General features: G+C 44.3%; 1 non-coding gene across 1 annotated transcript; it reads left to right on the plus strand.

Moving 5' to 3' along the window:
* Positions 1 to 9,725: 9,725 nt before the first annotated feature.
* On the plus strand, positions 9,726 to 9,924 carry LOC144496216 (U2 spliceosomal RNA). The gene has a single exon (XR_013498396.1). It is a non-coding gene; the product is annotated as a U2 spliceosomal RNA (small nuclear RNA).
* The last annotated feature ends 357 nt before the right edge of the window (positions 9,925 to 10,281 follow it).

Genomic DNA, 10,281 nt, shown 5'->3' on the forward strand with positions numbered 1-10,281 from the left:
TCAGATACAGGCTAGACACATTCCAACATGAGGGAAAGGTAAGAAAATCAATTCCAGGACTCCTAGGTTCATGTGGAAAATAGGGAACCTGATGTATGAGGATGTATGATGCATGTCAAGCAAATTTTTCATAGTAACTACAAACTGGTCAGTTTGACATAAATAATGGTTATATTTTAAAAGAAATGATCAAGGAAAAAAAATAACATTCCCTTGGAAAGGTTGGAGTTAATTAAGGATAGCAAGCATGTACTTGTAAAAAGGCAAATCATATTTGGCTAATCTAATAAAATCTTTTGAACAAGCAACCAGAAGATTAATGGACGGAATTGTCTTTATGGAATTAGAACCATAGAATCATAAAATGGTTACAGCACAGAAGGAGGCCACTTGGCCCATTATAACTGTACTGGCTCTCTGTAAGAACAATTCACTTAGTGCCACTGCCTGTCTTTCCCCTGTAGCTCTGAAAATGGTTTCTTTTTAGGTAATAATCCAATTCTCTTTTGAAGGTCATGATTAATTCTGCATTCAACACAGTCTCAGTAGTGTATTCCAGACTCTAATCACCTGTTGTGTAAACAATAAGCTTTTCCTTCTATTGGTGTTGCTCCTTTTACCATTCATTTTAAATCGATGTCCTCTGGCTCTCAATCTTTGTGCCAATTAGAACGATTTCTCCTAAGCTAGTCTGTCCAGACCCTTCAGGATTTTGAAAACTTCTATCAAATCTCTTCTAAACCTTCTCTTCTGCATTTTCACCCTTCCCCCAGTGCTCTTGGGTGCATTTCATGTGGTCCTGATGACTTAAGAACTTTGAAGACAGCCAACATATCTAATACCTCCTCTTTATCAATTTTTAACCCGTCAAGCATCTCAGCTCCTTCCTTTGTCACTATGATTTGGTCAGCATCTTCTTCTTTGGTGAAGACCAATGCAACGCTCAGTTTTTAAGACGTTGAACATCTTCCATGGGTCCACAATTTTTGACTTTTCTGTGATTTATTATTATTTTTTCTGTCCCTCATTCACATTCTGTGCATTAGCTTAGTACAACCTGACACAATCACTTTCTCAGCTAACCAAAACACTCACTGATTACTTTCCTTACAGCAATCTGACCTTGCTCAGCCTCACAACTAACCCTCCACATGGTCTCACAGTTGATCATTGACTTGGATTCCCCCTGTCAGTTTAAGATGCCATCACTGCAAAGAAATTTCTGGCAAGATCCACACTTCTGTATCCAAGATACTGCTGTTTTTGGAACTCTTCTATTTTGTTTCTGATTAGAGAGTCCATTAATTTTCCAGTCATTGAGGCCAGACTAATGCTTCTGTAGTTGTCATTGTGGTTGTTACCTTGTAAACTGAAGTTTCAGATATAAAAGCGACTTCGTGGAATTTACAGAGGAAGAAACCCCATCCTTGATAAAACATTTTTTGTTGCCATTATTGTGAAGACGGCGATGGAACAGAAAGGGTCACAGTTAATTCCTTTTTTTGTGTGTGAGAAGGTGCGTGCTGTGTTGTCGGACTTATGTGGTTTCTTTCCATTGACAATTAGTTCTTTGACTTGAACTTCAGCCAGATTTTATTTTAGTTTGGAGTTATTTCAGGAATTAAGCATGGTGATTAAGGGAAAAGGCATGTCTGCAGTTTTTCCAGTGAGAATTGAAAAGTACAAATTGCTTAGGGCTATCTTTCCATTCGAGAGAATTTTGTGATCTGTGGTAATGCAAAGGTGCTTGCCGATGACCTTGAAGAAAGATGCCCACAAGGAGTGATCTAACAAACTGTGTGGTCGGAATTTCCCTTTTCCCATGGCAGTTTAAATCTGGCACTAAATCAAGAAGATGTCTTGGTGTGTAGCAGCAGTGTTAGCAAGCAGGTGGGTAACCAATCAAACTGAAGTATTCACACACAGTAAACCAGGGAAGCTAAAGCACTTCAAATCCCCTTAATTTTATTATTTTAAAAAGTGAAATAAATATATGCCTCCACTAAGATAGAAGGCAAAATTAAGAGAAACCGACTTTTTAAAAAGTTCATATTTTAAAAAATATTTGGAAAAGTTAATCTTTTACAGTGAGATCTAAAGCATTGGAGTGGAAACTCTCATGATTACAAGGGAGGTAGAAATCTGTGGCCAGCAGCTGCACCAGGAGGAGATGGAGGACCGACACATCTCCTCGGATGAGCAGGATGTCAAGGAAGGCGGCGAGGGACGACTTGTGGAGGAGGAAGAGGAATGACATTGGGCGATGACCAGACCCCACATGGAGCGTAGGCTAGGGATGCCCTCATAGCCTCTTGGTTTGGGTGTGAAGACCTGCCCCAGCATGGGGTCTTACATTCTTTTACTGCTGTGGTGCCTGTGGGAGGTCATCGTGATGGTGGCCACATTCACGGGCTGGGCACGAAAGGGAATGATTGGACACTGCAGGAGAATGATGATGACTTGCAGTGAGGACAGAGCAGTGCTCTTCTTATCATCTGCAACATGTCTCTCTCCTGCCTGACGGAAACCTGAATGTGACCTGCGACTGAACGGGTGAGTTAGGGGCGCAGAGAGGCTGAATGACTATCAGCTACTATTGCCTCCTCCAAGGTCGGGGGTGTGGATGTTTTTCTCCACCTACTGATGAGGTGGACAGATCCTCAACATGTTTTCAGCCACAGCATCGTCATAACTACAGCATAGTGGCAGATATGAGAGGCCTGGGTGTTGGTGTTGGGGGTGAGGTGAACACACCATGGTTGGGAGTTGAGGGGGGAGTGATGGGCCCGTGCCGGCAGCAGCAGTGAGACTTTACTATGATATCAGCGTAGGAGGTGGCAGAGACAGGAGGAGGGCCAGGAGAATCGCACATTGGCTGATTCGCAGGATTCGCGCATACATTCCCGCCACGCTCACATCTCCCAGCGCCAGATATCCGGCACCGTCTGAGCCAAGCTGGAAACCGGCAGGAACACCAAGTAAGTATTTTGTATCTGTTTTTAATCTTATTTTAATGTGATCAGCAGGCCTGGGTCTGAATTCTCTGGGCCTGCTAGCATCTCCCACCTTGTCAGGAATATTTCACTCCAGCGGGGTTAGGACCAGCTCCTCACTTTCAGGGAACTAGAGGGACGACCCCGCTAGAGTGAAGGGGGGGCAATCGGGGCTCCTCCAGGGGGTCGGTTGGTGGAGGGTGCCCCATGGGCATGGGCACCCTGGCAGTGTGCCAGCCTATGCCCCCTGGCACTGCCAAAGGGGCAAAGTGCCCATCCCCAGGGGGCACTCTGGCACTTCCCATTGGGCATTGGGCAGTGCCAAGGGAGCGGGACCAATTGTGGGCCCTCTGGGAGCAGGGCCTGCTGGGGGAGGGGCCTAGAGGTTGATCAGTTGGAGTGGGGGGCCCCGCTGCCACTCTGCTATTGCGATCGATGGGGGCTAGAGGAAGGCCAGCGATTGGGGCGGGCTGGGGGTTCTGTCCATGTGCCCGGAGCTGTCAGCCTCCGGCATAAACAGGCCTCGCACTCCGAGCTTTTAATGATATTCCCGATAGTGACCTCTGTGCAATGCAGAGTGTGGGAGATTCATGACTGAAGTCGCACTGAAAAAAAAGCTTGATTTATACCAGTTTTCCCGTGATTTACACTTTGAACTTTTTTGGGAGAATCGTGGCCTGTCTTCCTGCAGTGAGCAAATCAGAGGCAAGCAACCATGACTGGATTCTCCCTGGTTTTCTCACCTGGACTGACACTTACAAAAAAAATGGAAAAACCTGGAGGCATAAACATAAGAGGGCCACCAACAAATCCAATAAGGAAACCAGGATAAATGACATTCACTCTCACATGGAGTCATTGAGAAGATTACCATAGAATAATTGAAAAATAGCTCCATAAGTACAGCATAGATGGGTTAGTAGGGTGCGATGAAGTCAAACAGGAAATATTTGCTTTTATATAGTGCTTTCCATGACCAAAGGATATTCCAAAGTGCTTTACACCTCTGGTAATGTGGCCTCTTTAAAGGGGAAATCCTTTGAGTGTCGCGTGATCGAGCCGGACCCTATGGACAGGCTGCGTGGGAAGCTGAGCCAATCAGGAGCAAGGCCGCGGGACCTGGGATGGGGAGGAACCTTCGTTAGAGTCAGGGAGGAGAAGAGAGTAGACTTGTCTATTAGTTCTGTCAGTTCTCGTATATATATTATTGTTAATAAATCAATTATTGCTTGAAGCCGCAACAAGTCACTTTCAGCTTTATTACACTGGTCATGAGGAAAATCTTTGTTAGTCATTGGGAGATACCGTTCGGTCTGTGGGATCGACGGCCTCACAATACAGAAAAAGCTGCTGGCTGATGCTAAAATCTCTTTAGAGAAAGCTGTAGAGACAGCCCACGTGACTGAATGCACTGAGCGGGGCATAGGTGAAGTACAAAGTGTAGCCAATTAGGTGAACCATTTGTGGCGGGAAACGGCTGCTGTGAGTAACAGCCTGAGTGAAGGCGCAGCAGAGCCTGGGGAATGCAACATGAGGCGGGAAAGCTCGTTTTCAATGTGAGGGACAGCACTCCCAAGAAACTTGCTGGGGCAGAAATTACATATGTTTCCATTATTAAAGGAGGGGTCATTTACAGGCAGAGTGCAGAATGAAGCAGTCAGGACAAAACGTGCAAAAAAAAGACAGTAAGTTTAACTCCGTTAAAGAAACTGGCTGAGCAGCCCAACAGGGGATCCAAATCAAAGACTTCAAACCAGGTCCAACGCAATAAGAACATAAGAAATAGGAGCAGGAGTAGGCCATCTAGCCCCTCGAGCCTGCCCCGCCATTCAATAAGATCATGGCTGATCTGACGTGGATCAGTACCACTTACCCGCCTGATCCCCATAACCCTTAATTCCCTTACCGATCAGGAATCCATCCATCCGCGCTTTAAACATATTCAGCGAGGTAGCCTCCACCACCTCAGTGGACAGAGAATTCCAGAGATTCACCACCCTCTGGGAGAAGAAGTTCCTCCTCAACTCTGTCTTAAACCGACCCCCCTTTATTTTGAGGCTGTGTCCTCTAGTTTTAACTTCCTTACTAAGTGGAAAGAATCTCTCCGCTTCCACCCTATCCAGCCCCCGCATTATCTTATAAGTCTCCATAAGATCCCCCCTCATCCTTCTAAACTCCAACGAGTACAAACCCAATCTCCTCAGCCTCTCCTCATAATCCAAACCCCTCATCTCCGGTATCAACCTGGTGAACCTTCTCTGCACTCCCTCCAATGCCAATATATCCTTCCTCATATAAGGGGACCAATACTGCACACAGTATTCCAGCTGCGGCCTCACCAATGCCCTGTACAGGTGCATCAAGACATCCCTGCTTTTATATTCTATCCCCCTCGCGATATAGGCCAACATCCCATTTGCCTTCTTGATCACCTGTTGTACCTGCAGACTGGGCTTTTGCGTCTCATGCACAAGGACCCCCAGGTCCCTTTGCACGGTAGCATGTTTTAATTTGTTTCCATTGAGATAGTAATCCCATTTGTTATTATTTCCTCCAAAGTGTATAACCTCGCATTTCTCAACGTTATACTCCATTTGCCATATCCTCGCCCACTCACTCAGCCTGTCCAAATCTCTCTGCAGATCTTCTCCGTCCTCCACACGATTCACTTTTCCACTTATCTTTGTGTCGTCTGCAAACTTCGTTACCCTACACTCCGTCCCCTCCTCCAGATCATCTATATAAATGGTAAATAGTTGCGGCCCGAGTACCGATCCCTGCGGCACGCCACTAGTTACCTTCCTCCAACCGGAAAAACACCCATTTATTCCGACTCTTTGCTTCCTGTCGGATAGCCAGTCCCCAATCCACTTTAACACACTACCCCCAACTCCGTGTGCCCTAATCTTCTTCAGCAGCCTTTTATGGGGCACCTTATGATGTCTATAAGATGTCACTTATAGAAATAGCCTTGACGGTTAAAGGCAGATCTCATAAAATGACGTAAACACAGGAGGCACAGCCGCAGTCACAGGGGAGAAAACATTCCAATACCTCCAGAAAGATCTGCAACCCTTGAGAATGAGTGATTCGGGAACCATTTTGTCTACATATACAGGAGAGACGCTGAAGACTGTAGCATCAGTTAGAGTATCCTACAGAAACCAATTACCCGTTCTAGAGATTGAGGGTCACAGACCTTGTCTCATGGGTCGAGACTGGTTGAAACAAATCAAATAAGATTGGCTGGAGTTATTAACTATTCAGGATGGAGGTTTTCAAGAGTTACTGTGCAGATACTTTGAAGTTTTCCAGAAGGAACAAGGATGAATAAATGGAGCTAAAATCAAAATTTATTTGAACCATGATGCAACACTTACATTTTCTCAGGCCCGCAGTGCCTGATGCACTCCATCATAAAGTAGAAGTGGAGCGAGGAAGATTGGAAGACTTGGGTGTCATAAAACCTGTACAGTTTTCTGAATGGGCGGCATCCATAGTCCCTATTCTAAACCCTGATGGCACTGTAAGAATTTGTGGGGATTATAAATTAACTGTAAATTGAGGAGCTCAGATAGATAGATCCCCCATTCTGAGAATTGAGGACCTCTACATCAAATTAGCAGGAGCCTTAAGTGCAACAACTCAGAACTCAGTCACGCCCACCAGCACACGAGTTGGATGAAGATTCCCACTGGTTAGTTGCCATCAACACTCACGAAGGGTTATACCAGTACAGATGTTTACTCTTTGGAGTCTCATCGGCTTGTGCCATTTTCCAGTGCATTCCTAACATAGTGGTTAACTAGGTGATGCCCTAATTACTGGAGCATCCTCTAAGGAATGCAGGGCAAACATAGAGAAAGTTATGAGAAAATCTAAAGATCAGGTATGTTTGATATGAGAGAGATGCTCTTTCCAGGTGGATGAAGTTACAGACCTGGGCTTCAGGATAGACGTTAGAGACCTACATCATGCAGAGGATAAAATTAAAGCCATAAATGAAGTTGAAGACCTCATGAAGACCTACATCATGCAGAGGATAAAATTAAAGCCATAAATCAGTTGAAAAATGTATCGGAATTAAAATCATTTCTAAGAATGATGAATTATTATGGCAGATTCTTACAAAACACATTTACAATTTTAGCCCCACTTCACCAGTTTTTGAAGAAGAATCAGTGATGGAAATGGAGAGAAGCACAAAAAGAGGTGCTTGCAAAAGTAAAGCAAGTCTTACAGTCATTGACTCTGCTTGTATGTTTTGATTCAACCAAACCATTCGTAGTTACCTGTGATGCATCACCTTATGGAGTGGGAGCAGTCTTTGAGGATGAAAGCACTGGCCCAAAGTTATATTCGGTGGCCGGGCACCATTAAAGAAATCGAAAGAATGATCAGCCACTGCCCAAGTTGTGAAGCCTAGCAGTTATTGTTGTCACCAGTGAATATACATCCTGGGGAGAGGCCAGGTCAGCTGTGGTCAAGATTATACATAGAGTTCGCAGGACTGTTTGTGGGACATATGTTCCTCATCTTTGTAGATGCTCATTCTAAATGGCTGGATGTCCAATTGATGAAGTCCACAATGGCCACAGCCACCATTGACAAGGTGCGGCAGATTTTTGCCATCTTGGACATCCCAGATGTCTTGGTGTCAGACAATGGCACAACATTTACAGCAGAGGAGTTTTGGAAATTTGTTAAGTCAAACTGTATCCGTCACATTCAGTCAGCCCCTTACCACCCAGCTTCCATTGGGTTCACCGAACGAGTTAATTCCCCTTTCATGTTCAAATCATCGATGAAAAAGCAACTTCACAGGCCACTGATTTTATGTTTGACAAGTTTCTTGTTGTTGTACAATACCACACCAAATGCAACCACGATGGTTACGCCAGCTGAATTACTAATGGGATGTCACCTACAAACCAATTTGGATTTGGCATTTCCAGATTTGGCAGGGAGGGTGGAGGCTCGGCAAGCCTACCAGAAAGGAAAACTCAAGAACAAAGGACAGGGTTTTCTAAATTGGTGATTTAGTTCTGACCAGGAAATTTGCAGCTGGATGAACATGGGTGGCCAGCAAAATTTTGAAAGAACGGAACCAGTCTCCTATGTTGTAGAAGTACAAGGTCGCTGTATAAAAAAATATGTCAATCATTTCAGGAAGAGAGTTGCACCTATTATAGGGTATCAACAAGTGAGTCCTACGGTGGACTTATATTTTCCAGTTGCTGATCTAGGGATTCCAATTGTTATGGGCAGCATGGTGGCACAGTGGTTAGCACTGCTGCCTCACAGCACCAGGGACCCAGGTTTCAGTCCGGCCTTGAGTGACAGTTTGTATGGAGCTTGTACATTCTCCCTGTGTCTGCATGAGTTTCCTCTGGGTGCTCTAGTTTCCTCCCAGAGTCCAAAGATGTGCAAGTTAGGTGGATTGGCCATGCTAATTACCTCTTTGTGTCCAAAAATGTGTAGATTAGAAGGATTAGTCATGGTAAATGTGCAAGGTTATGGGGATATGTGGGGGGTGGGCTGGGTAAGATGTTCTTTTGGGTCAGTGCAGACTGAACGCACTGAATGATCTTCTCCTGCACTTTTGGGATTCTATGGTTCTATGGTTAATGTGGAGCGAGGCAACCCACGGTTTCTGAAGCCCAGGACATAGTAGCTACTGAGGAAGATGTTGACCCCGGGTGGATGAGTTGCCTTTTGCATCTGCCTGCTTGGATTCTTTACTCTCAGAAGGACCCACTACCAAGTTGAGATGTTCCTTCAGAGTCTGGAATTCTCCAGATTGATTGGGATGAGTTTTTCCCTGGGGGTTGTCCCTGATGTATTATTGTGTCATGTATGCCTATGTTTAATAATGTTCCTTTTGTTTCATTCATAGGTGGACTCAGGAGTTGGGGGGAAAGGAGTGTGGTAATGTGGCCTCTTTAAGGGGACAATCCTTCGAGGGCCACATGATTGGACCAAATCCTATGAAGAGGTCATGCGGGAAGCTGAGCCAATTGGCAGCAAGGGTGAGTCCTGGGATGGGAAGGAACCTCAGTTGGAGCCAGGGAAGAGAAGAGAGCAGGAGTGTATTGCAGCTCTGTCAGATCCTTATCTTGTATATGTATAGTACATATGGATATTGTTGTTAATATATCAAGTATTACTTGAAGTCACAATGAGTTGCCTTCAACTTTACTGCAACAACCAATGAAATACTTTGGAAGTGTCATCACTGTTGATGTGGAGGAAAAGTGGCAGCTAATTTGTGCACAGTAAGATCTCACCAAGAGCAATGTAATGATGATCAGATAATCTTCTTTTGCAATATTGTTTGAGGGCTACATGTTGGCTAAGACATTAGGGAGAGCTCCCTTACTCTTCTTCAAAATAGGTCTTTTATATCCATCTGAGAGAACAGATGGGACCGCGTTTTACATCTCACTCACTATATACTGCATTGCAGTGTCAATCTGGATTTTTATGCATAAATCCTGGGATTAAACTTGAATTCACATACTTCTGACTCAGAGATGAGAGTGCTACAAACTGAGGCACATCTCTATGATGAACAGAGGCGTGTTTGGAATGTAAACACTAGCATAGCCCTGTTGGATGCATGTCTTGTTTTTAAGTTCTATGCAATATCCATATAAAGAGAGTTAGATTGATTTTTGATAGCAGCATGAAGAAAGCAGGAGTGAAAGAGCAGCCATTTTTCTCTTATTTGCTATCGCTTCTCGGCCTTTTGGCTAAGATCAAGTGTAGTATCGACATGCTGTACTTGGTTGAAGTCATAAGATTACATTGTGGCTTCATTTGAAGCAATTTTTTAAAACGGCATCTTGGCCTTTTGTCTAAGATGCAAATGAGATCAAGCCTTGGAAGAGGTGCAATGCCTGCTCCAATCAGCTTGGATCATGTAGATCAAGCCCAAGACAGGAGGTGAGAGCCCTGTTTTGTCAGCTTGGATCGGGAATGTCTCACTTGATGAGACTCTGAATTGGACTTTGATTGGATTGAATTGGATATATAAACAAAAAAAAATTTAAAAACTTAGCCTGAGGTTTCACTTGTACACTGAATACACTCAGCTTTACATCATTGTACACTGAGCAAGCAGGCAAGTGGAGCTGAAGCTGAAGAATGTACTGAATATTGGAGCAATCTTGATGATCTGTTTGGTCTATTTTTGCTTCTATTTCTTCTCATCTATATAGTTCACCACATTCTCTCACTTAAACCTCTGATGTCTCTATTTTGTCACACCGCTTCTCCAAAATCTAGC

The sequence above is a fragment of the Mustelus asterias genome, chromosome 7, assembly GCF_964213995.1.
Source record: "Mustelus asterias chromosome 7, sMusAst1.hap1.1, whole genome shotgun sequence".
NCBI classification, from domain to species: Eukaryota; Metazoa; Chordata; class Chondrichthyes; order Carcharhiniformes; family Triakidae; genus Mustelus; species Mustelus asterias.